We start from the raw sequence: 6,092 nt of genomic DNA, 5'->3' as shown, positions 1-6,092 counted from the left end.
GCACTGAGGTGACTATTGGAGCTTGTAGTATGATCCCACGAATTAACAGAGAAAGAAGAGATTTATTTAGCAACCTTGGGGGGGGTGGGGGGGGTGGGGGGGTGGGGTCAAAAGTAGTACACTTGGCCCTTCTTTGAATGTAACAGAAGCTACTCTGGCTGCAGAGGATCTGTGGCAGAGACGTGTCTCACAGAAGCTAGTGCCAGCTACAAACAGGCATGGGTGTGATGACTATCACAAGGTTGCGCTTTCTTTTGTTCACTGCTTCCAACATTATATTCAAGAATTGAATCCTGTTCTTTGCTAGAAAACAAGAAAATATATTTTTTCTTTAAACTCTTGCACAATCTCAAGTAATCCTAGCAAATACAAAGTTTTCTGTAGAAATAGTGAAATCAAATACAGACATGCTGAAGACCACATAGAAAGAGCTCTGCAGTCGATGTATCTCCCTTCAGCCTGAAGACTGGACGCTGGCATTTGCTCTGCTGAGGAGAAGTCTTTCCTGGTGAAAATTAAGTGCTTTTCTAGTTAGGGATTGGCAGAAAGAGCTGGCAGTGTCAAGAGACCCCATGTTAAAACAGCTGGCTCCTCCTCTGCAGACAAAATTGCCTACAAGCATGTGGACAGTTTCTGCCAGCCCCACCTGCCTGTATACCTTATGCTGCCTGGCATCTCTGGAGCATCAGGTGCTGGGGCAGGGGCACTGCTGAGCACCGTCAGTCCCGATGACTCCATCCCTCCATGCACTGAGGAAAGACCCACCCAAATACCCTGATGTGGCTACAGAGAGAATTGTGCCACGCTGCTTAAGCCTGATGGGTATCAGACATAGACATCGATATCTGTGGTATTTGAAAAGGAAATGAAGTCTAATCTTGATTATTTTTTTTTTAATCAGGTTCAAAAAATATGTCAGAAGTAATTTTCACAGCTGTTGCTGATTTGTTAGTACATCTGTCCCCAAATCTCCCTGCTGTTTGCTTTATAGTTTACAATCGTATTTTCATTTGTTTAAAGAAATGTTTTTCTCTCCCCTGTCGTTACATGAGACATCCACATGAACAGCACAATGAGGAAACTGCCTATACCCACAGTCCTGTCAAGTGTGCAAAGCAAACAGGCGCAAACAGAGCAGGACGGCCTTCCCCAGCCCCTCCTGCAGCTCTGCTCCTCTCACCCTTGCAATGGCATAGAGCGGTTTGGTGCCAAACTGCAGCTGAGAACTGTTTTAATTCATTAAGGACACCTATTCTTTGTCGTATGCTTTAGAGGGAGAGCCTGTTTCCCTCATTAGACCAGCTGATGCAATGGAAAACACGGGCAGCTTTCAGCTTCTTCAACCAGTCTAAGCCCAAAAATTTGTTCATTTTTCCACCTATGTCATAGGTTGAAAGCCACATAGGACCTCCAGATCTGAACCTTGCACCTCTTAATCTTTGGACTGTACTACTTTTGACTTTGCATGGCATGATGGGCCTTACGATCAGTCGCATTTTCATGGGAATGAAGAACTGAGGGAGACAGAGCTTATTTTTGTTAAACTATTTGTCTGAGTCTATATCGGAACTAGGATTTTTTTGGAGGGGGGAAACCATGAAATGGCACACCACAGCCAGTGCCGGCAGCAAGCAGGCAGAGGCGGGGTTGGGTGCCCACAGGTTGTCACCCAGCCTGAGCTAAAGCAGTCTGAAGTGCTCCACAGGGAACTCTAAGAATTAAAAAATTACATCCCCTCACTTGCCTTCCTGCCTTCACAGTCAGGCCAGTCTGAGGGCTTTAATCACAAAGCCTACATGGGAGGAAGGGCTGAAGGGTTGTTTGGGTTTTTTAATTATGGTCATTGTGCAACTGGATAAAAGGTTGTAAATTCTACATTATTACAGGCACATCACAGGTAATGAAATACTTCTCCATAAGTCTATATTGCCGTTAAATGAATGTCACTTGACATATGCCTCCACAACTGCAATTACAGTAAATATTTCAACTGGGAAACTAAGGCACAGGTCAACCAGCCTATCTGAAAGCACACACTCCTGACCAAGTCCTACTGTGCACACCTCACTGCAATTGCAAGATGTACCTCTGCAGGCACAGAGATAAGAGCAGTGGGGGAGCCCTTAGTTATTTGTCCCAGATCCTATTTTCCAGGCTTATTACTATTGTGCTATTGCAAGTTTAATGCGCACACATTGTTCAAAAATTAAGACTATCAAATGAAAGCATGATCAAGCCTGGGTGAAGCATTCTGCAGATATGCATTTTGTAATAGTGCTAAGCTCAGAAAGCAAATAGCTCTGGTAACTGAGATGTTTGCCCTCAGTGTGCTCCAATAAACTGATTTACCTTTCTTCTTTTTTTTTCCCTTTTTTTTAAAAGAGCTGACGCAAGTTTGTCAAAGGGAGTTGTTGGGGTGTAGCAGCTGTTGATTGGTTCATCTGATACACTCCCATTTGTCTTTAAATCACTGTCCAACTGCTCTAGATTGCACATGAGCAAACTTTTCATTACAGGTGCAATTCCTAAAAGACATAACCTGCTTAGCAAGTGAGCAAGAGAACCTGCTTGACTCAGAGGTAAACCTAAGACTTTTTTTCTTTATAATGTTTGATCAATGTATTTTAGTCACTGGCCACATCTTTAAAAACTGAGAATTAGAAATGTAATTAATCAGTAAATATAAGTGCAATATGAAGGATGGGCTCCTTAAGATTTACTAACATGGTAATTTATGTTGGCAAATATCTTTGGTATTTCTTCAGGAATGAAATTTAGTCTTTTTTTTTGTACAGCAAACCAAAACCTAAGCAACCAAAGAAGCAGCAAAAGGTGTTTAAAATTGACCAGACAATTAAGAAATGAATGCTTGTTTTCTTTTGCAGCCCTTGGCTAACTTCTGAGAATTTTTTTTAAGGCTCTTGATTTACTTGGCTAATATTTCTGTAAATAAATGAATTTGTGAAAGCAGGCTTCACATTTTAATTGTTTGTTTCACAGTGACAACACTTATTTAATTTTGAAATAGCTGCGCAGACAATAATATAAAGTCACTGTCATGAAGATGAAGAATCTGGCAAAATCTGCTACATCAGATACCACAGCGGAGCTTACAAATCTTGATACTGCAAAACCCATGAAAATGTTAGTCATATCTGTGACCTGGCATTATTTGCCCAATGGTTGTCCATTCTCTTAATGTCCTAACTGCAGACTGGACAGAAATCAATAACGTTGTGAAATCATATGCCAAAAATGTAATCATTTTCTGAATCATTGCTGAAAACTGTTACTTAGTAAATGATGCAGAACAGTACCCTATACTTGAAGAGGAAAAGAGTTTTACAGGGATAAATAACTTCCATCTAACAATAGGTGAATCCCTTTTGCAACCAGTATTTCCATTTTAATGCCATACTTTAAGAAAAATCTTTTCTATTCAGGCAAATGCCACAGAAGGCAGCAAAACCATCGCCGTGTTGAAGCCAAGTTTAAGGAACACTGTAAAGCTAAAATATTTTTCTTGTATGTAAATATAAGGGGAAAATGTATTGATTTTGCATAAAGGGAAGGAAAAAGAAGTGGAGAACTTTTTGGTTACTTCCAAACTTACAAAGTTCTTCTGTAGGGAAAGGAAGCTGGGCAAGTCACGATGGGTTTGGATGCCTAAAACAGGGTTTAGGCACCAAATTCAGAACTTTGAAGCAGAAAGCGTTAAATCCCAGGAAAGCTAAAGCAGATGAACTTTGGTGTTTCTCCTCCAATATCATGTGCTAAGCTTCTGGCAGGGCCCAGGCCTGCCTGACCTTGGTGGCCATGCTCTGTCACGCCATCACTGCCCTGGTGCCTGGCCACCATCCAGGAGCAGCGGTCCAGCCAGCACGAACCCCTGCAGGGGTGCAACCAGGTACCCGCCTACCAGCCCTGGCAGTGGGCTCGGGCATGGCAGAGCATGCAGCTGTAGCCAGCATTTTATTTGAAACAGAGCTGGCTAGTGCATCCCCCTTTTCCTAAATAATACCTGGCAGGTCGAGCAGCGACCCAAGAAGCACAGGGCTGCCCCATTTGCTCCTCAGGTGAAGGGGTGGCTGCTCTGCCCCTTCTATGTTGTTTGTGGGGAACACACACTACCAGTACCTCAACATCTTCCCAAAGCCTTCAGTACCTGCAGATTTAGGAACCTGAAGAAATGGATTTCCACCAACTAAGGACCAGCTCTGCAAATTTCTGCTGAAGTTCAAAGGCACCTTTGCTTGTAATTACAGTTACTAGTGATTGCAGGATTCAAATCTAATAGCGAGCCTGTTTCATGGGTCTCATCCTGCCCACATTTCTGCCGTTGGCTTTCAGCTCATGGTTTGCAGACCCGTTAAGCTCTACCCACCGCTCCTTAAAAAGTGACAACTGCAAGAAACCAAGTTCTCAGCAGATTTGATTTTGCTACCCAATGCTTTGCACCTTCAACAGAAGACATCTAGGAATTCACAAATTAAAAAAAAAAAAAAAAAAAAATCACTGCTTTATGCAGTAAGTCCACAGCCTCTTGAGATGACAGCCATAAATCAGATATACTTGTGTAAATGTTTGACAGGACAATGTCCAGGTGATTCTTACACTGTAATATGTACTTCCAGTCAATTTTTTTCTCCCCTTTCCAAATTGTGTTTGCTGTGCTGCACAGACTTTCCTCCTCAGCCTAATCTCTGTGTAACTAAACTCCTGGCAATGTTTTTGCTTACTTTTCCTCTGTTTCCCAACTCTTTGAAGATCTGTATTTTTTGGATTGCCACTTCTGGAAAAGATGTTTCTCTGACAAGTGTTGGGCAGTGCACGCAGCAGAGATTTTACTCTTTACCAGAACAGGGCTAGGTGCAGTCAGAGTTGTCCGCCTGACTTTTACACCACAGATTAAAAATAAGCATCAGGAATTGGAAGGACTCTGCTCCTCAGACAGGGCAGCGTCTGCATTTGAAGACAGTTCTGTGAATGAAACCACAGTTGGGAGGGCTCCGTTGGGGCTTTTTTTATTATTTTTTTGTCTCCTGGAGTTATTCATATCCTGAGCGGGCAGAACCCCCTGGCCGCTGGAATGCGAGTGCGGGTGGCTCTGCCCCAATGCCTGAGTCACTCGTCCCCTCACGCACACTCCCCGTGCAGCAGCTGGAAGGAGTAAACACAGCCGCTCTCTCTGGTAGGAAATCTCCTAATGCACTGTGATATTGTTTTTCCTTTTCAGTTGTCTGGTCTGGGTGAATGTGTTTAGTAGGTAGCAAGGAAGCTGGCTTTAATTTCTGGCCTGCGGTCAGGTTTAGCCTCCCGGATGGTACTTAAAGTTTACATTTACATTTTAAGCCCATGCACTCTAACATTTTGCCACTACAAATACATTTGCAGATGTTCTTAAGAACAGCATGTGATCAGTAGCAGAGGATAGTGAAGGTCTGGTCATCAAGCGAAGACCCATACTTCCATAAATGCAAAACCAGGAAAAAGACTAAATAATTGCAGGTTTAGTATTACAAAAGGCCAGACATAGAAACTATTTGTTGCATTGTTTTCTGATATTGTTATCACGCAGTGCTGGGCTGCATTTAGCATGTGATATTTATGAAAAATGTAATGGATCCAGCCAGTGTGCCTGATTGCAAGGTAGCAGGTAAAGTGCCAGGAGTCTGCAATTCTGGCCCCAGGTGTGCCAGCAATGTGCTACCTGGTCTGTGCTTGCTCCCTGCACCCGTGAGCCCCTTTGTCTCTTCAGCTGTGAAAGGGAGGTATAAGATGCCTCAATGAATATCTTTGGGAAGGGAGAGGTATTGTAAAACTGCAACATTTCCTGCACAGTGTTTTCCTCTTGAATCTGGGAATGAGCAAATGAATGTAAATGTGTATCTGCAGATGAGACTGTAACATAAAGCTACTGAAATCCCAGAGCTGAAGTCCTCTTTGTATCTTTGGTTTGTACAGTTTCCTTTGGTCCATATGGAAATAGAGTTGAGCATTTATTCATATGATTTTTAAAAGGCAGGAATTTTTCTAACAAAGGTAAAGACAGTCAGTCTTATATCCTTGTAATAATCCTGTGTGAGACAGAG

Source organism: Pelecanus crispus, chromosome 1 (genome assembly GCF_030463565.1).
Source record: "Pelecanus crispus isolate bPelCri1 chromosome 1, bPelCri1.pri, whole genome shotgun sequence".
NCBI classification, from domain to species: domain Eukaryota; kingdom Metazoa; phylum Chordata; class Aves; order Pelecaniformes; family Pelecanidae; genus Pelecanus; species Pelecanus crispus.
This window is presented reverse-complemented; position numbering follows the sequence as displayed.